The 21477-nt window shown below is 42.7% G+C and overlaps 1 long non-coding RNA gene across 3 annotated transcripts in view; it reads right to left on the bottom strand.

The window, feature by feature from the left end:
• Positions 1-21477, bottom strand: part of LOC138513910 (uncharacterized) — a 519082-nt gene that overhangs the window by 119137 nt on the left and 378468 nt on the right. The window contains exon 6 of one of the 3 annotated variants that reach the window (XR_011281844.1): positions 14935-15065. The exons of the other annotated variants lie outside the window; for them this stretch is intronic. This is a non-coding gene — a long non-coding RNA (uncharacterized lncRNA). Of the gene's footprint in view, positions 1-14934; positions 15066-21477 lie in introns of those variants that run through there. 3 annotated transcript variants of the gene reach the window in all.

Below are 21477 nucleotides of genomic sequence, written 5' to 3'. Positions count from 1 at the left end.
GGTTTTGGAGCCGCCTCCTACTACTAAGTGAAAGTCAAATGTCTCTCTTAATGCCCGACCACTTAAAACACAAATGTGTTTTACACTTTTATCTCGTTTGACTAAACGTAACTTAAGTGAGAAACGAAACCTACCAGCACATTTGGACATACGTCGATTCGGTCATGACAAACATTCTATTAGTGCTCATTCTGCCTCAAGTGCTTCAGCGGCACTCACTCACGCACTGGCCGAGATATGTGGTTTATCAGATTCTAATCTTAGAAATGGCACAAACGATCTTAGAGCACAGCCAAATCCTAATGATTTGGCGGGTCTTATGGCTGTGAGAGAATTGACCACCATTCCTGGCAATCAACCTAATGTGTGCTCTCGGGCGTGTACTGCTGATCCAGTTATTTATCATAAAGTGAGAGAAAATGTATCTCTCTCAGACAATACGGTCCTGCATGGAGACTCTATGAAACCAAGTGATGTTTTTGTTGATGTGTGTCCTGAAAATGTTTGTTCAATAATAGTTTATGAAGATCCTGCAGTGATCGATATTTAGTCCATTTAGTCCGATCTCTCTGCAAAATACCCCTGAAAAATTACCATGTTCCCCGTTCATATTTCCTGATATTAGCCAACCTGTTTTCAGCTTTGGCTGTTTCTTGCTCTGCTCCGACGCCTCGCAAACGCGACTGTCCCGCGACTGTCCCGCTGCCCCAGTTATACCTGTGTCCCCAAATAGACTCATAGAAATTATGCTAAATGCCTTGAAAATCACAATACATACTCTGGTTAAATTATTTGAGTCTACTGATGATAAAATAGGGCGTCAGGCTTTGCAATTAGCCCATATTGTGGCATGGCAAAAGACGTATGAATTGGGTAGCAGATCAAGGTCAAGTCTGGACTCAGTGGACGTAGGACTTGTTCTTCCTTCCATTGTCCCTGGTGTATCTGCCTCTTCTATTAAAAATAACATGCAGGCTAAGCCACTTATGAAGTCGATTGCCATCCAAGCTGATTATGTTCCTCCTCTTCCAACGATTGCTAACATTATTACCATCACAAAGGAAAAAGCGGACGCAATAACATCCATGCAAGTCCCAATTTTACCTTCATCTCCAGCTAAACGAGCCTATACCATTTTCTCAAATGAAAGTGGTCACACAACTAAGACTCAGCCGCCGAAGAACTCAAGATATTTGAAGAGTAAAAAAAAACGAAAAACATGAAAGCTGTTAAAACTGTACCAGTGCAGCAACGAAACAATTCTTTAAAACTGTGAAGCTTCGTCAAAAAGAACTCACAATTGCTTCGAATGTAGTGTCCAAAAAATATTCTTCTTTGGACTATACACGTAAAAACAAGAACATGGCTGTAGTAAATGTTAGCATACCAGCATATGCTCAGTGAGATGATCTAGTTGATGCTGCAATTGATCTGCAGCAGAAATCTATTCCACTGTCTGTTTGCCCAGACCATACACAGATCTCCACGTCACGTGTCCCGGCGAACACTGAGGTGGAACACGTGGCGTTGGACGAGCGTCAGCGAGAGATACGTAAAGAAGTGTGTGGGTATATGACAGGACTCAGGCCGTTATCTTTGGTCAATGTTCCCATTCCGACTATTCCATCTAAACCCACAGATGATTTACAAAATGCTTCTCAAGCTGGAAGTTCATTACCAGTGAGGCCGAAGAATCCATGTGACATGGAATCACAAACTGTAAATGAAGATATCTTGAAAGGTAATCCCCTCCCCTCTGGTGCTCGCACAACATCAAGTGGGAACAACAGTACTACGACCACCGTTTCAACTGTTACCATGGCCAAAGAATATAAGATAGTTCAATCACTAGGCACAAGGTATTTAGCCCTATCTTCCTCATGGGAAGCAGATTTCATTTTGCAGTCTTTTGCCAAAGATAACAACAATCAAGATCTTGTGATGGTGGAGAAATCCTTGACCATGCAGATACCCAAAGAGAGAAATCATCCTAAATTGCATGGTACCTGCCCTTTCTCATTAATAATTGGTTGCAGACTGGCCCCACATCCTCAATACAATCTAAATCGACAAAGTTTAATGGCAATATTCTCGGATGTCCCAATGCTGGAGCATTTGGGGTCCAGTGATATAGATGAGGTTGAATTTCTTAATGAAAAAACTACCACATAAGTAAGACTATGGCTGAGCTCGCGGGTGATCCTGAATACCATCAGATCAAAGATCAGTTGTTTGATCTTGGCTTTGTTCTCATTGCTGGTCCTGCTATTGCCAATGTTACCATTCCTCCCAAATCGCATCAAAATAAGTCTGATTTATCGATGCATAAAACGAGATTCCCTGTAACTGACAAAGAACCAACAAGAGTCCTGTGTATGCAATTGTGAGAGAAAAAACAAATAACTAGACCTCCATCCCATGCCACGTCTTTTATCGTTAGCCTGTTGGAATACATGTGGTTTTGCTCATCTTATTAACAACTCTGATAGTGTTTTTGAGCAATATGACATGGTGGTCCTCCAGGAGACTTGGTTGAGTGTTGTACCCATGTGGGATGATCATGATCTGCAATTAAACTCTGCATTGAAAGGAGCGAAAGGTTGCCCATCTTCTGGGCTACAAGCTAGTATCAAAATTAGCTCAAATATCAATCTTATACCATGGGCTGCGCCAAATGAATACATGCAATTACCCAAAGTAAAAGATGCTCCATTTGTACTGGAATCCGCTGCCGATTTCAGATGATTTTTTTTTTCAGGATTTAAATGCATTGTTTGATAGAGTAGCCATGGCCTCTGACATAGCACACATAATCATGGCGGGAGACTTAAATTTGAATTGTCTGAGTCCAAGGCAGTCACAATATAGGCCTCGAATGTTTGAATGGAACAGCTTTACATCCTCTCGTAATTTATGTATGGTAAATGGAGCTTTTAACAATGATTTTCCGCCCCAACACACGTGGAAAAGAAGCAAACATGCAGCCATAATTGATTTCATTTACGTTGATTATTTGCTATTTTCCCGAAAAACAAAGTTTTGAGCTATCCCTTCTAAATATAGCAATCACAACGTGATCTCGTTGAAATGGTCGGTTGACAACTGTCAGCAACCACCACACGAGCCCCTTGCCAAGGGGTCCATGTTACTTAATAATGCGACTAATCATATTAGATGGACTGAAACATCCTTGTCCCAATTCAATGATACACTCTTTCCTGCTTTTTATAACTCCAAGAAGCGTAGTTATGACAACTCTGCTAATTACTATGATGTGATGCAACTCTATTGCACCACTAAATCTGTCAATTCAGCAAGATCAAGGACTCCACATACTTTCAATCCCGATGTAAAAGCTAGGAAGACACTCTTCCACCTACGAACACGGGGAATCGATGAAGTTGCCGCTCCATTGAAGGGCTGCTGCTTTAATCAAGATCAAAACTAATCATAAAAATTGGTTGCGAGCACAAAAAGCAAACCTATATCAGTATGATGGAGAAATAATATTGCAAGTAATTCACACTAAAAATATGGCCCAATTGTGGGCGGCTTTAAATTCTACGCTATGTCCCACCCCAAGCTATTTTACAATCAAATAGTGTGACGGAATCTGAGCTGGTATTGCATTTTACAAATTTGTATGCTCTTCCTACATATGTTATCACCAGAGGAGAAGATGTAAAGATGTAAAGATGTAAAGATGTTACCGTTTCATTTAAATTTTGAGAGAGATGACATTCTGTTCTATATACATAAGGTGTGTGGGATATGTTGACCCACTCAACAGTATTTCCCCACATCACCAAGCAGAAACAGCAAAATGGTGCTATGCATTATAAATAAGAGTCCCTGACAAGACTCTAGATACACTCTTCCTGAAGTTCCTGCGCCAGCGTTCCTGTTCCATTCAACATCCATATTCTAGACTCCACTTCAAGGCCAAAGCATTGCTGACCCTACTCAAGGGCCCACTGCAAAACCCAAGCAGTGCTGAGCCTATCCCAGCAAGGCCTCAATTCTGAAAACCCACTAATCTCCCACGAAAAAGGGGAGAGCTGTGGTCCTTTTTGCATCCTGAACCAGCCTGGCTTGCTGTTCACTAACTGTATGCCTGCTGCAATCCTGCCATCCAGCTGACCTTCAGTATCCAGTGACCGGAATTGCCATTCCAGAAGTGCCAGCGGTGACCAGAACTGTCCAGCTGTTTGCGAGGCACGCTGCCATGTAGTGACCAGAACCTATTGACGGTCCAAAATCCCAAAACTAAAAAGTGGACTGTGAGTATAATCACCACCCCATAGAAACCCAGAGCCTATCTTGTCTTTGTCCTTATGCCACTCTCTAAGCCATCCAATCCTTATCCTGGTAACTTGTAAAACGGTCAGAATTATCTGTGCAACCCTGCCCTTGATTTCTAGTGCTAGTGCCATCTCTTTCTTGATTTTGTCTTGTGTAATCTTATGCCATTAGTCATATTTCGAGTCATCAGACTGGTTTCTGCCAGGATTGAGCGCTGGGGTGAAAGGGTTGAAATCGCGAATCAACCTTGGATCTTACTGTTTCCATCTTTGGTGGCCTAGCCTGAATACTCTAGTGTAGAGTAAAACTGTTCTTGTCACAACTGATTTCCTTTCCTATTTCACGGTTTCATTTTACTCAAAGTGTACCTTTTTATATCTGGCATAACTCATCCAGTTTCATAGAGACCTACTTTCACTTCCAGAATATCCTTGTGATATACCTCTATCCCCCAGCTGCACTCCAAATCAGTGTATTTCAGTTTATTAAAACGGGAATTGAAAGAAATTCAACTTTTACACATGTCATTTTGCTGCAATCTGTTTTAAACTTTCCACTCATTTTCGAACTATATGCTTTTGGTAATCCATTTTTTGTGATTGTTAGTGTCTTTGCATTGTTGCTTTAATGAGGAATTATATTTGCTTCAGGGTTTTTAAACACACATTTCATCACATTGCAAGGTGTTTAAAATCTGTTTTTCTCTCTTATTGTGGGAGAGAAGGTCAGATTTGGATTCTGTTTCCTGATTCTTATTCCTGATTACCCGTTGCTTCTGTTTATCCACTAAGAATAGATTATTTGTGGGTTAAGGGAACATTGCAGGGGGAAATCCTAACTTGGATGCTATCTTTCCTGAATCAAAAAGTGTTCCTATTCTGCTGTGCTGTGTATATGTTTCACTAGAAAGGTAAACCCTGTGCATTGCACACATTCTCATTGTAATTATCACCCCACTGGTGATTGCTGCCCCATATTAAAAAGTGTATGATTTCTTTTGAATGTTAAAATAAATACATAAATATTGTATTTTACCAACCAGCCTGGTTCATGGTCCATTGTGACCCAGGGTATTCGAAAAGGGGGTGTGATATGAGTGGTGTACCATCTCAATATTGAATCTATATAATATAAAGAGATAAGCATTTCAGTTGTGTGCTGCATACTAGTTCGAGACCAAGGTGTGTGTCGCCTGAAATCCTTAACAGGTGAGAGAGTCCAGAGCCCCGGGGCCAGATGGTCTTTCGAATAACATCTTAAAACAACATCCAGAACTCTGGGCCTCTATTTTGTACAAATTCTTTAGCCAGATAAACATCTCTCAACAAATACCACAATCTGGGATGCACTCTATAGTGCTACCGATCTATAAAAAGGGCGACCACCAGAATCCTGGGAGCTATAGACCTACAGCTCTCTTGGATGCTCCTGGCAAAATGTATAGCCGCATTATGCTAAAACATCTTATTAATTGGACTGATACCATTTATCTAAGGGACCCTTTCCAATCTGGATTTGTTACAGGTCTTGGCACTATTCCGAACATCATAACGCTATCAATGTTAAAAGCTCAAGGGGCCACACGGAAGCAACCACTTTATATGGCGTTTGTGGACTTCTGTGTGGCCTTTCATTCAATAGGTCGGCATCTCCTGTTTGCTAAATTGAGTGCTTATTAATCTCCTACCACTCTACTATTTTTGATCAAATTATTACACACAGGCACCACAATGCAGGTCCGGCTCACTCTTAATGGTTTGCTGTCTGCTGTCTTTGGAACTAGCCGGGGCTTAAAACAGTGCTGCATTCTGGCCTCCACACTTTTTAATTTATTTATCCTAGGTAAGCGAAGGAAATTTCTGGAGGCCGTAGCAGATGCCCCTAGGTCATCAAAGGGTGGCTTGGTTGTTATACGCAGATGATTTGGTTTTAACATCTCAGAGGGGTCTCCAAAACCTCCTAATTAAACTTGAGGAATATGCTGAGGCTAATAATTTGCTTATTATTTCTGAGAAGACCCAAATTGTTATCTGTGGGTATAATGTGAGGATGTCATCACGAAATTACAAGGGGACACTTCAAAAATCAAAACGTTTGGTGGTTCACAGCTATAAATATCTAGGAGTCATGTTTAGTGTCTCTACTACATGTACTATGTTTCGAACAAGTGTTGATTCCAAATTGCGAAATCTCATCTCACAGGTGAAGATTGTGGTGTATAAGTATGGAACATTTTCTTATTCACATATTGTGAGCTTCTTCCAGCAAAAAGTGGTCCCAGTTATTACCTATGGATCTGTGAGCTAAGACTCTAGATGGTATTGAATAAGGTAACTTAAAAACAGTACTCACGAGGACGAGAAATACCACTTGAATGTCAGCAAAGCCCACAAACCCTGTTGATCAAACAGGGACCCATAAAGGCTATAACAGCAATGGGAGGATAACTAAATACATAAGACTCAAGACAAGGGGCAAGTAGGAATAGTGATTACAGAATAGTGAGGCAAACGTAGGCATTCACACAGGAGCTAGCTACAACAGCACACCACACCTAATAATCAATGGGAAATAAATGCAGAAGTGCAAGGGAAAATCTGGAATGAATTCCAAGAGAAAGTAAAGGAACAGGAGCAGAGAAAACTAAATTACAAAGGCAAACCTCCCCCACCCATCCAAGGAAAAAGGCAGGGAGCTAAATCTATAAAGGGGAAAGACTAAAGCAAAGGGCAAAGTCAAAGAAATATAGAACACAGGCAAACTGGGCTGTACCAAAAAGGAAAGCACAGCCAAATGCTGCCTGCAAACAGAGGAAGACAGAAAGAGAATCTAGGAAGCAGAAATCACAATTAAGCACATTAAATTCAAAATCCAGGGATAAGGAACAAGAAATAGAAACTAGGAACTAGGCACAAAGCTAAGAACCGGGAACAAGGGACCAGTCACAAATAGGAACACTGCATCAATGACCAGCGCTGGACTGAAGCAAGCAGAGGCTTTTCAAGCTGCTTAACGAGCGCACTCCTCAGGTGTGCTGCTTGCTGCACCTGTAGCCACAGGTGTTGCCTATCCTCCACCCAACCTTGTCCTGCAAGGGTGGAGATGAAGCAGTGCGCCAGGCATTCTGGGAAGCGTAGTCATTTGATTAAAGCAGCATGCTGGCTGTCAAAAACCTGGAATGGATCCGGAAGGGAAGTAGCTTGGAAAATAAGGATTTAGCGCTCCAATTCATCACAGCACTGTAGCATAAGGTTCGGAAGGAAAGTCCAGTAGGGAATAAACCCCAAATCATGCCCCCAAGTGGTGGGAATGGGAGCAAAGGAAGCGAATCGTGACTATCCACCCCCTCCCACAGCCATCTTCTGGTGCCCACCACCCGCCGAGGCATCTTCTTTCCATGATCGGAGTGCTTTTTCTTTGGAGGTGGCAATGATGGAAATGGTGGCCTTTGGACAAAGGCAAATGGACTGGAATGCATAGAATCAGGCTGCAGTCTAGAAGAGTCATAGGCAGGCTTCTGGTGAGGAAGATACTCATGGCTCAAAGAAAGGCATGAAGGACTTGCAGGATCTGAGGCAGAGTTGGAAGGCCCAGGAAACTCAGTTACTGGGAGCGGACACTTATAAGTCCTTGAGGAGGAAGGCAGGCTAGTGCAACATGCATTAGACAATGGAAGATGCTCTGTTAGCCTTTCTGCCAAAGAGCAGACAAGCAGGAAGTGAGGACATTGCAGGCATGTTGGCAAAAGTCTCAAACTCTGATTCTGCATATTCGGGAGGCTCTGATTCTAAATTCAAGCAGTTGGGAGAATTGTCTTGTGTAAAAGGCATGCACTTAGGATGGACTGCCGGAGGCTCTATGACTGAAGAATGATCTGCTTGATGAGTCACTGTAGCTGAAGACAGGCATGCCAGAGGAGACTTTGAAGCTGAAGGCATGCAAGCTGGAGCAATCTTGGTAGCTGAAGACAAACATATCAAGGTCTTTGGGACTGACCATGTGCATGGTGGAGGATCTTGAGTAAATGGCAGACATGGCAGCGGTTCATTGATTGAAGACACTTGTGCCAAAGATGACTGCAGAGCTGTAAACAGGATCATACAAGAGTCAATTGTTGCAGGAGGACAGACTGAAGTCTCAGAAGTCGACAGACACATCTGTGGCTCAGGAATGGAAGGCACCTTTAGGGCAGTAGTCTCCTTGGCACAAGTAACCAAAGACTGAGCTATACCCTTGCAGTCCCTTTCCTTAGTGGATGACACTTTCATTGTAGAAGTCAAAATCCACCAGAGGAATCAACATAGTAAAGTCTCTGTTAATCAGGATTTCGTCAATTGTCCATTCATCTGTCTTAGCTTCTGAAAGTGGCAGATTAACAATCAATAGTTCAGCAATCACCTGCCGGGTTTTTGGTTGTGTATACTGTGGAATGTGTCCATCAGAACATGAAATCTGTACTGTCTCTGACTGTTTGTTGTGACCAAAATTGGCAGAAGGAAGAGTGAACACAGCGGTAGCATCGTTTTCCATATCAGTTTGAACATTTACTTCAGTCTCAGCAGCTGGATCAAGAGCAGAGCCTAAGCCTACTGTAGTGACTGAATCTGTGTATGCCACCATTGTGGATTGTGTTTGGAAATCAGAAGCTTGCATGTGTGCTAGTTCAGGGTTATGATGAGCTGCTACACTGGAATTCTTAGGTAAAGGAGTGCCTAGTAAATCTTCAGCTAACTGCAATCCCTGACAAACAGCAGGACAGTTGTCAGAAAATGTGTCCTGATTAAGCGCTGTGCTGGAAGAAAGATTTTCACTTCCAATAGATCTTACATATTGACAAATATCATGGTTTACTAAAGTCTCTGCACTCAGAGACTGAACAGTATTCACTTCATCAACATCAACGGATAAAGTCTGAGGTGCATTCAGTAAAGACTGCAAGGTTTTATTCTCCTTTTGTAAATAAATGAATTCTTGTCTTAACTCCTCAAGCTTAGCTTTTAGCATGCCCTGCATTAACTGTACATCACTATCAGTTGGCATGAAAGGGGCCCTTAGGGGTCCCTCGCGATGTGGAAACAAGGCAATAACCATACACGAAAGGATGCACCAGACACAAGGTTCAAATTCCCAATGTTAGGGTTTATTGCAAGCAAAATAGTCCCAATTGACCAACTATGGTCTCACGCCCCGCGACGTGTATTCTCTAGACCTCGAGGGACGCAAGAGAGCGAATTACGTACATCAGTTGCATATATACAAAATGCATATCATACAATCAGCTATGTCATGTTTAACACCCGCCTTTTATTGAGTTTCTTTGAACTCGGGATGATGATGGACATTTCCGACGAGTATGACAATTATGACACTTTCGTTGTCTATTCTAGTAACAATGTGCAATTTAGAAAGTGCAGAGGCATCAATAGTTGTTGAACAGAACACAGTGCTTCTGTTCTTGGAAGCAAGCTGCACACGGGGGAAGAGTCACATTCCAAGCTTTGCTATCTATGAGGTGCTATTCGTGTCCTGGGAGCCGACACGCTCTAAAAGGTTTTGTGAAGGGGTGCCGTAAGAAGAACATAATTCAAGCCTTGAGCTGCTTTATTCTAACATATTCTATCACAGTACGAGACTGACTGGCAGCTGTGAAATGATTAAATGCCCTGCAGCTCTCCCTCAAGTCTACAGAGAGGGAGCGTGGGCATTCCTTTCTGGGCAGCTCATGAGGAGTTTCAACGAACTCCTCAGTCCCCGGGCCTTGCCCTTTCATATTCAGACAACAATTTTAACAGTTGAGCAGAGTACGCAGAATTCGCAAGAATTGCAAGCTGCAAAGCAGTTTAGACAGAAAGCAATGAGCAATGGTTAACAAGCAAAATGGTGATTCTTGCTATGTTTAAAATGGCCGCTTGTTGGTCAAGCATAGCAGTCTGTATTTCTATAATTCTGTTCATAAAACGGTTGGCCTTCGGCCATCAAGATACGTCTATCATCCAAATGAAGGGTATTCATTTTTTCAGATTGACAGGCACAGTGGGAGGCATGGTGGCAATAGGGCTGGATCCTGCACTAGCAATCTGGATGTGCACCGATTGTACATTATCATTTAATGCTTGCAGGTTCTGTGATTTATTCTTTCTCTGACCAACTTGGTCTGCGTTTCCCTTAAGCAAACTATTGACATCAGACCCCTTGGCATTAGGGACTACAGTATGTACTTGTGCAGAGGAGTATGCTATAGACTGTGGGTAGAAAATAGAAGTTATGCAAGGAACCCCTGCATTCTTTATGTTTGTATCATGAAACTGTTCAATCTGAGGTGAAGCATAACTGGAATCATGGGGTTCAAGAACGACAGTACTCTTGTGTAATAAGCCTAACAGTGTGTTGTTTTCTGCTGCTAAGGCTTGTGCTGACATAGAATTTGGATCAGAATAAAAGACAGAACTAGGATCAGGCAATGTAAGATGGGCCATCCTGTGGGAAAAATACTCTGTACATAAATGCCCATTCATGACAAGGAGTTAATTTATGTCAGGACTAGCGATTTGATTGTCACAGGTAAATGTAGGGGAAACTTTCTGTACAAACTTGTTAGCGGCCTTGCTGCCTTTCTTTCTTAAATGTGCCATATTCAATGGGAATAGTGGGCTGGTCATTCTGTCAGGTGAGGACAAAGCAGTGAATATGGCAGGGGAAATGTGCACAAGATCACACAGTGAATAGCCTTGAGTCAAACAACATGCACACAGGAACCAAGACACATGTATACTAAAACCCAGGAGTGCAAATAGAGTGTGACAACAATACAAATATATGAAAATGGACGTGGGGTAAGCACTTAGAAGCTCCTTATGATTACAAGGAAAGTCGTCAAGCTCCTTACCCACAATTGCTGTTACAGGTACTGACAGCGCTAAGCCCACGTACAGGGCAATCAACGACAGGATCTGTGAGCTAACAGTCTTGATGGTATTGAATAAGGTAACTTGAAAACAGTTCTCATGAGGACGAGAATTACCACTTGAATGTCAGCAAAGCCCACGATCCCTGTTGACCAAACAGGGACCCATAAAGGCTATAACAGTGGAAGGATAACTAAATACATAAGACTCAAGACAAGCGGCAAGTAGGAATAGTGATTACAGAATAGTGAGAAAAACATAGGCATTCACACAGGAGCTAGCTACAACAGCACACCACACCTAATAATCAATGGGAAATAAATGCAGAAGTGCAAGGGAAAATCTGGAATGAATTCCAAGAGAAAGTAAAGGAACAGGAGCAGAGAAAACTAAATTACAAAGGCAAACCTCCCCCACCCATCCAAGGAAAAAGGCAGGGAGCTAAATCTATAAAGGGGAAAGACTAAAGCAAAGGGCAAAGTCAAAGAAATATAGAACACAGGCAAACTGGGCTGTACCAAAAAGGAAAGCACAGACAAATGCTAGCTGCAAACAGAGGAAGACAGAAAGGGTATCTAGGAAGCATAAATCACAATTAAGCACATTAAATTCGAAATCCAGGGATAAGGAACAAGAAATAGAAACTAGGAACTAGGCACAAAGCTAAGAACCAGGAACAAGGGACCAGTCACAAACAGGAACACTGCATCAATGACCAGCGCTGGACTGAAGCAAACGGAGGCTTTCAAAGCTGCTTAACGAGCACACGCCTCAGGTGTGCTGCTTGCTGCACCTGCAGCCACAGGTGTTGCCTATCCTCCACCCAACCTTGTCCTGCAAGGGTGGAGATGAAGCAGTGGGCCAGGCATTCTGGGAAGCATAGTCATTTGATTAAAGCAGCATGCCAGAAACCTGGAATGGATCCGGAAGGGAAGTTGCTTGGAAAATAAGAGTTTAGCGCTTTTCATCACAGCACTGTAGCATATGGTTCGGAAGGAAAGTCCAGTAGGGAATAAACCCCAAATCATGCCCCCAAGTGGTGGGAACAGGAGTGAAGGGAGCGAATCGTGACAGACAATTCTCTGAAAAATTGCATTATAATGCAAAGAAAGCCGTTTTTAGTGATATTTGCAGCGGGGAACCCACCAAGATCTGCTTGCTGCAACCTATTTCATACCACCATACATTATTTCACTTCTCCCAATGAAATTGATACCTTATATATCATACCAGTATCTTGACTGGGACTCCTTGAAGGGCACTGGATCTTCAAACAAAATAGTCACATCCATGGCATTGACAGTGCACACTCACTGAAACACACAGAATGTGAAGAAGATGTTGTGGAGTCCAGTGTGAAAACAGGGAATGGATACACTGGGAGCAGAACCATATCACAAGGGCAGTTGAATGAAATGGATCTCCTAAACCGTCAAGGGAGAACTGGGAAAACATGTGTAACAACTGGGCCTGTAACTGAACCTCTCCAAAGAGTATTGGTTAGTTCTTCCAAGGCCAAGTCCACTTCTCTGCAGAACACTGACGGGGAGGATTGTGGTGGGCGGTCAGGGATCACTTTAACCCCATAATTGCAACCTGACAGCAATTACCTAAATTCTCAGAAACTTCCAAATTCAACTTTCCTGCCTTTCCAACCACCTCTGTGGCAGTCCTCAGAGCTGGAGGTACAGACACACTTGCTGAGGTTGCACGGAGTCAGGCAGCTCTGGCATGGCAACAGGATGTGCATGACCTGGACATTCTGAGCTACTGCCTAATGTGAGGGTTGGGTCTCAAGCAGGTGACATAGAAGGCAAATATTCCACATGTCAGGAAGGAGGGGGAACTACTACACAGAAGGTTTGGAAGCCCACGTTCTTAGTACTGCAGCAAGCATGTGCCCTGACACTGTGCTTTCGAATCAACTCAGTGTTCCCACTGCAGGAACCATTTACACACAGGTTGACAGAGGCGCACAGAGCACAATGTACAAACAAGCACAGTTACACAATCCAAAAGGCCAATCAAAATGGTGACCTTGCAGCAACTCCCTACCAAGTTTTTTCATGGTCACATTAGCTCTGCGGCAGAGCAGCGGCTCTCTCTAACGCGAGCAAAACCTCCAAAAGACTACGTGAACTAGGAATGTTTCTTGTAGAGAAACAGATTCACAGCAGAAGACATGGCAGACCTGTCACATATGATATGGAGAGCACACGCTTAAAGCAATATATGTAAACCTGAACCTTCAAAGAGCACCAAGGCACTGCATCACTGGCTCCCCATAGAGTCACCATAGACACCCTTAGACTTTCAAAAATAATGCGCTGCATGCCAATATACTTGGTCACAGGTGCACTCAAGTCTGATGAATGCTCACATCAAGAGAGAGGTTTCTATGACATTGGTGGATTTACCCTCAAAAGACAGGGCTGGTGCCTGCCACAAAGAAGCCACGGAGGAACAGATTTGTCCTAGCCAATTGCAAAGGCTACACTTGCACCAGCATACAGCTGTTTTGTAATGCCAGCCAATCCATCTTCACACCACAAAGGGTTTCTCGGGTTTGTCTGCTTTACCCATGGGAGATTTTGAGGTGATGGCTAAACAGTAAGACATGCCCATATGGAAGAAAGGCATTGGAATCCCTGAACTCACTAGATAAGGTACTTTGTAGCATTTCTCAGATTTGACTGAAACATGAACATGTATGTGTTACCCCAACACCTTGCATGAGTAAAGACATGTAATCGAAAAAACAAATACATCTAATGATCCTTCTAATATCAGGCAAATAAATGGTGCAGTGGCTGTGTGAAAAGCACTGTTTAACTGATGCTTTTCTTACCTGTATCCTGCTCCACCTCAGGATTGGTTCGGCATGTATGGGGATCGTTTTGTGGCTTGTGGAACGTGCAAATCGAGGTGTAAAAACAAGTTGAAATGCTTTTATGCACCCATTAACCGATCCAGCCCATTTTCGTGTGCTCACAAGGCAGAAATGGGCACAGAGCACAGTGTACATCTCTGCCAGGCGTTCCTCCTCCATCGCGTATGTACCCTTTGTTTACACTTGCATGAGATGTGTAAAAAAAAAAAATTGATTTCTATGGCATCGGCCTTGCTTTAGCATCTATTAAAGAGCAGGTGGACACCTTAGGAATCCATTAGTAAATGCCATCTGCAAAGTGTAAGTTGCAGTCTGCGTTGACTTTTTTAGACGATGGAGAGATGGTGCAATATGTTATACACTGCACTTGAAAGGGTTTGTGAAATAGATGCAATGCGCATGACAATATTCTCCAGAATATTGCACACACAGGAATATTTCTCTACGCAATGAAAACTCTGATGGGGCATGTGACAATGATGGCATGGAGAATGACCATGATGGGGATGAAAGTGCCAGTTCAGAATGTGCACAGCCAATGTGCATAATACCAAACTATATTTCTTAGTGCACACATGTATCGGGCTCGTCACAGACACATTTTCAAATGCTAAGGATGCTAGGTACTTGTATTACATATATATATATATATATATATATATATATATATATATATATATATATATATATGTAAGCAAGTTTTGTGTACTTGAAAGGAAATCCCTACTGCCTGCTAGGTTACAAGTTTCAAAACTTGATTTTCATAAAAAAAATATTAGTTTCATTTGTATGAGAATGGGTTCTGCGATTATTCAGGTATTGCAATAGTACAGACGTTAATAGGGTCATTATGAACAGCATTAAATGCACTTATCTTTGCCAATAACATGTCCAGTAGCACTGTCAGCCTTCCATCATAAAGCATCCACATACTTGCTCTGGTGAACAATCAGTGCATGGACGGTTCCCTAAAAAGTTAAACATGAGTGCACATGTTAACATTGACAATATGTGTTAATAACCTTTTACTTCTGTGCTGTTACTTCACAGCCAGTAACACTTTTCACCTTTTTCAAACTTTTTCTACTGATCTCCATGACACTATTACTGCTTCTGCATGTAAACCCGCTCAAACAATGAAACTACAGCTCCTTCTGGGTGAGTAGTAGAAGAAGCCCTCTTTTGTCTCATGTTACATTTTGACAGGGCGTCACGCCCCCTGTTTTCGGTCTTAGTCCCTCCCCTTTTTGATGTGCTTTCATATAAACAATATCAATTTGATTTAAAAACCATATGAAAAATGTTTGATATCGTTTTTATATTAAATGTATATTTTTATAGGAAGTGTTTTCTAATGTATATTAGTTTTGATATAAGCGAATATGAATTTTATATGAAATCTATATAAAGATGGGAGTAGCGCTGGACGATGTTGCTTGGTGGAGCGCCGAGAGCAAAGTGAGCTCTGAAGATGGGGACCGCAAATCTAGGGTTTTGCAGAGTGACGCATTGATGATGTCACAGAGGGTTCCCGCCCGGGGTGATAGGAAGTGGATATACATTTTATATCAAATTGATAAGCCCCCCAAAGCTTTTAATAGCAATTCTATTGAACCCCAATATTCTTTATATACATTTAATATATTTTAAGAATCCCAACAATGTTTGATAGACATTTTGATCTAATGGGACGGCCCTAAAGCTATGATGGCCTATGTGGAGGGGCTTACAAGCTGGATGTATAGCCATTGTGGTAAGCCTGGGAAACACAGGCGCTCTTTCCCCTTTCAAGGAGCTATTCAGGAAATGACGAATATGAACGGCTACATTTACAACAACAGGAAAACACTCCGTGGAAGCCCCGGGGGCTCTGAGGATATTTATACCCCTTATTGTCTAATGGGGTGATGAGCTGAAACGTGCACAGGGCTTAATGGCAGAACAAAAGACCTGGGAGCTCTGTGAGAACATGTCTACACTCTCTGTTGGCAGAGATATGCGGCTCACTGTTATGGTTATGGGACGGTCTGTTGCAGATTGCATTCAAAACATTCAGGAGCATGTGCCTGTAGAAGTTGCTAATCTGGAAATGATGACCTGGAATGGAGATAATCTGGTTCTGAAGCAGCCGTTGGGTGTGGTACCTGGGGAACAATCCGCAGCTGATCTGCGTTCTGAAGCCAGTGGATATGAATCTATGGTTCTGCAGGCAGCCATGACACCGGGGACTGACTTCACCCCACTGGAGCAGTGGGAAAAACAGGGGTCCAAACACCCTGGCTATCGGACGGCCTGTTACCCGGTGGGTATATTTTAAAGTGAGTGTTTGTTGGCCGTAAGAACAAGCTATATTAAAACCGTGCGTTTCTGTTTTGTTGACAACCTCTAACCCCGATAAAGTGGACGGCGTTGAAGAGAACCAAGCTGCAGCAGAAACTATCAATATTTACTGGGCCTCATTACGACCCTGGCGGAGTGGGTTTACGCCAGCGGTAATCGTGGCGGACCCGTCCGCCTTACTACGAGTTCCCGTAGCGCCATGGAGCCTTTTTCCGCCTGGTTTTTCCGGGCGGAGAAATCCATGGCGCTACGGGACCTTGATGTTAATTACGCCACCGTAATTTACGGTGGCGTAATTAACGCCTTCCCCACTCCCATTATACCCTATGGGGCGAAAATGGGAATGGGGAAGGGTAAAATGGGGATTGGGGATTTACCGCCCCGCCAAGGTCGGAATGGGGCGGTAAATCCGCCAACCCCCATGGCGGTATCGACAGCTTTCCGCCATGCTCCATGGTGCATATTGCACCATGGATCTCCGCCAGGGTCGTAATGAGGGCCACTGTGTTTGATGCTCGAACCAAATTGAAAACACAGGGGATTGCAATAATAGCCTGTGTAAGGCCTGTGTTTCGTTAATGGAGACCAGTAGCATTAAAGATGATACGGTCCCATTGGCTGTGACCTGGATTGATATTCAGGCCATACAGGGTTTTACAGCCATTGAGCCATTGTGGTGAAAAAGTGTTTAAAACAACACTTTCACAGATGGTTCTCAGGTTATAAAATTGATGATCACCGACAGGATACTCACAAGTGTTTGGAAATATCTTATACAGATAATTGGCTATGTAAAATATGTCACATGTTGAGCGCTTGAAGAAATGATGCAAGTGATACAGTTGCTAACACAGCTAAGGGTTGGCGAAGGGACTGAACAATGCATATCTAAAACAGTTCGGGCTATACAATCGGCGAATAATCCCATTCTGGAAATGAAGCAGTTTAGACGGGGGTGTCCGATGTGTGTTATAAGAATCCTTCAAAAAACTGTTTGCAAGTGGGGGGATAAAGTATACCAAAGACAGTATGGTAGAGCAACATGCATGGGGCCCCATAAACTGACCTATGAGGATTGAGACTGTAGATGATTTGATATGTATTTGCACTTAGTTGCAGGAAATAAAAAATGAACACCTGTTGGAAAGCAATCAATTTAATATGAAACTCGCTGTTGGATGTGTGCAATGATTATTGATCGATTTACTTAAAGAGCATCTGAGTACTATATGTCCACTGCTGTTTTGCTATCTGGAAACACCAATGGAGATATGCAGAAGGGAATGTAACAATTATTTATGTATTGCAAACATATGAATCAACACCAGCCACCCGCTAATAGACAACTACTGGCAAAAGCACCACAAAGATATTTTTTGCAGTTTAATATTCGACAGTGGGCCCCGCCTTTTGATTGAAAGTGGCCAATTTGCAACAGAATTTTCCCTGCATTAAAGGACAGTGGCTGTTTGACAGGGAACTTTATGAATTGTTGTCAACCATTTCCCTATTATGTATGTTTGCTTATCAACGCATTGAAAGACAGTCTGTCTATGAAGTAATTGCTGATACATCGGAATTTGTAGCCGATAGGATCATCGTGCAGGATCTGATAACTCAAACTATTGTGAATACAATCTGAATGAACATCATTGTTTTACATATTAATAAAAATATGTTGTTTATAATACATAGTTGTGTCTTTATGTTCAATGGTTATGGGGCGAACATGGCCGGCATGAAGTTGTTGGAAATATATTAAGACTAAGGGACATTGACAGGTATAGAAGTATGTTATCTGTGAAAATAAAAAAGTTAGCATCTGGAACAACCACACAGTTCTACTCTGTGTCTTAACTTACGTGTGATTAAAAACATAGAAACTGTTTCTCTAAAAATTGTTGACCCTGTCACAATTCAGTTACATTTCTGAATAAAATAAAAATAAAATAAAACAATCAACAAGTGATGTGTGTAATTTTACATATTAAATAGGACCACATATTAAAGAACCAGACCGTTTTATGAATTGTAAACATATTTTATTTATAAAAAGATATATTTATTACAGGAAGAAAAAATGATGTACAATCAGTTCAATGCAGAGTGGAAACGTAATGCAGAGGAAAAATAAACTTTGCACATTCAAACACCCAACTCTCAGACACTCCGCCTGTGTGCCCTAGATGATTTAGAGGTCAAGAAATGGCAGGGGCGCTATGGAATAGTTAGGTGGTGGGTAAGAGATTAACACCAAAATATTTAATAGCCTTAGAGATGCATCAATCAACCTGGTGCCAGCATTATTTTATTAAACATGAAGGGACGCCCCTGAACGCTCACACCAGAGAGAATACAACCCACCAGGGTAGAAAGGCCCAAGTTGATCTTTTAAGGATAACAAATCTGATCTCACACCAGATGAGAGCACCAGCAAAGAACTCTGCTGCTAAGAATGTTCTGCTAAAAAGAGGTACAAGCAGAAACCTTTGAAGGTACACAGCATCATAGTGATGCAACAAAGTACAGTAAAAACCTGTGCGGCTGATTGGATGGACCCTATACAGGTACTGCCTTTATTCATATGGGATGGCAGTTTATTGGTACCAGCCCAGACCTTCTGTCTTCCATCATGTGGGTGCTGTGCATCTTCTTCTCACGTTGGAGGTCATAAAACAAATTAATTAAACTCCAACTATACAGCTTGTTTATCACTCATACTGTGCACTTGGCAGGCCTTAAGACCGACACACAGGAGGTCCTGGGGCACTCTAACCTTCACCCACACAGTTCACTCACTCCCTCCGTGCCATCCAGCTCTAAGGTCTCCACCCTCATTTTGAACTATAATTTATCCCTCCCAGCAACTCTCAATACAACTCATACAATTGTCGCTTCAATGATAAGCCCTGTCCATCCTCTTTGAACATTTCAGGACTCGTTACTTTGGGGTTGGTGGTCAAAGGATACCTGGTGTCATGGAATTCAGAGATCTTAGGGTTCAGTCAGTTATATGGGCTATATAACTCAGGGATGGGCTTGGTCATGCTTTGGCCAATGCGAGATAACATGCACACCAGGCGCCAGTGTCTGATCATGGCCTTGCAGGGCACATTCCTTTTGGGTGAAAGACACATCTTTGCAACACTTTCAAGAACAATGAATTTGCAGTGTGGTGTGTAAGTTGTGTGAACTGTCCTTATGGGAGCTCGGGCATGACTGGAGATTTCTGTGGCCTTGTGGATTTGCACCCAGTACACGTAATGCACATTTACCATGCAAGCCTTTTCTTCTACCTATGATTATTAATATCTACGCTGAATAGTGATGACATATGGTTACACTATGATTGCTTATATTAGCAAAGGTGTCCCTCTCACTGTCCACCTCCCCCCTGGCTCATCGCAATGCCTCAAATGCATCTCACCTTACTTTAAAGTGCCTAGGGGGAACGGGGCTACCCCCTTCCCAACATTTCATTGCTTCTACAGTAACAAATTCTGGAATAGTGCTCCGCTCCCACTCCCCAGTTTCTACATCCACATATGGTTTATTCCTTTTTACTGTCACCCACGCCCTGCACACTGATCGCAAACTCCCCCCCCCTACGTATGTACTCCTCAGGTGAACAAGACATATAAATACAACTCTCTTCCCCTGCCAAGTCCATCCAAACCTATGTGTAATTTTCTGGATCAGGGGGTGGTGAAATGATTGTGTGGTATAGAGATTCAACTTCATCTCCATACAGGATGGGGAACATTTCATACTTTGGGCCACCCTGTAGGACATTGGTTTGCACTTCAATGTTTTTTGTTTCAAGAGGTGCTTTTGAACCCCCAATTGATACCATCATTCTTGCATTATCAGGTGCCACAGTGGTACAGCATCAAAGGACCAGCTGGCAAGTTCAGAAGATGACCAGGATGAACACATTGATGGGCATTCAAATCTTCTCAATCGCTTCTAGCCATGATGGGGCCCAGTTAAATGTCATATTCAGCCAATATCTGTCCTGAATTCCTCCCTCCTTCTTCATGCGAACACCCAGGCCATGGACGGCTGCAATGATGTGGGATAATGATGCATTTACTGAATCCTCTGGAGGTACAAATGTACAACAGGAATTGACCAATGTTTTGCAAACCCCACCCTCCATTGCTGTTAACATATCCAGCATGTAGCGATGTTGCTGTGTCATAAGTGTTAACGCCCGCAACTCGACCTTGATCATGTTGAACCCCTTCTCTGTGTTGTTCGTGAGCTGGACTAGTTCCCACCTCATGAATTGCAGCCATTTGCCATTGGCTGCAGCCTGCACTCTTGGCAACAGAAAAGAGGCAAAAAAGAATCTATTGAACTGAAAAGCCTATATTCTTCTAGTATTTCAGCAAGCAATGTGGAAGAGCCTTTAGAAATGTAATTCAACCTTTTCATCTTCTACGATTGTTGGAACTGTTCTTTTCCTAGCCGGATGTTGGGTTCTTGCTTGGGCATGAAACTTCAGTTTGCACTGTGGGGAAACTCGTTGGCCCCTCTGCAGGCAGCACTCACCCCTTCAGGTGCACTGAATGCTATGTGGCCAGTAAACAACAGTCCCTTCACGATGCTGGGAGGTGCAAGTAAGATTGTCGGCCACAGATCCAGTAGTAATCCACCCGCGCCGCTGTTCCTTTCTTCATATCTGTGATGAAGAGAGTTGTATTACAATGTTCATTTGTGTCGACAAAGACTGTACATTTGCTGCAGGAACAGAGTCTATATTTTTCTTCCTTGCAGCAGATTTTCCATTGTTGCAATCCATGTCATCTTGGTGATATGCTCTGTCCTGATTTGCGCACAGAAGTTGACCACTCGTGCTATCCTTTCATTGCTATATTTTACCAGTTCTTCTGCCAAGCAAGGTAGCGTGCTATCCTGGCAGTTATTATTGACATACTTCCGCCCCTTGACCATCAGATAGGGTAACTCCACACACTTCATGTTTCTTGGGTCTTGGGTGCATTTGATAATATCTGGGCCCACCATTTGCAGTTACAC

The sequence above is a fragment of the Ambystoma mexicanum genome, chromosome 12 (assembly GCF_040938575.1).
Source record: "Ambystoma mexicanum isolate Mex_15411 chromosome 12, UKY_AmexF1_1, whole genome shotgun sequence".
Taxonomy (NCBI): domain Eukaryota; kingdom Metazoa; phylum Chordata; class Amphibia; order Caudata; family Ambystomatidae; genus Ambystoma; species Ambystoma mexicanum.
The sequence above is the reverse complement of the archived record's forward strand: the minus strand, read 5'-3'. Positions and strand labels throughout refer to the sequence as shown.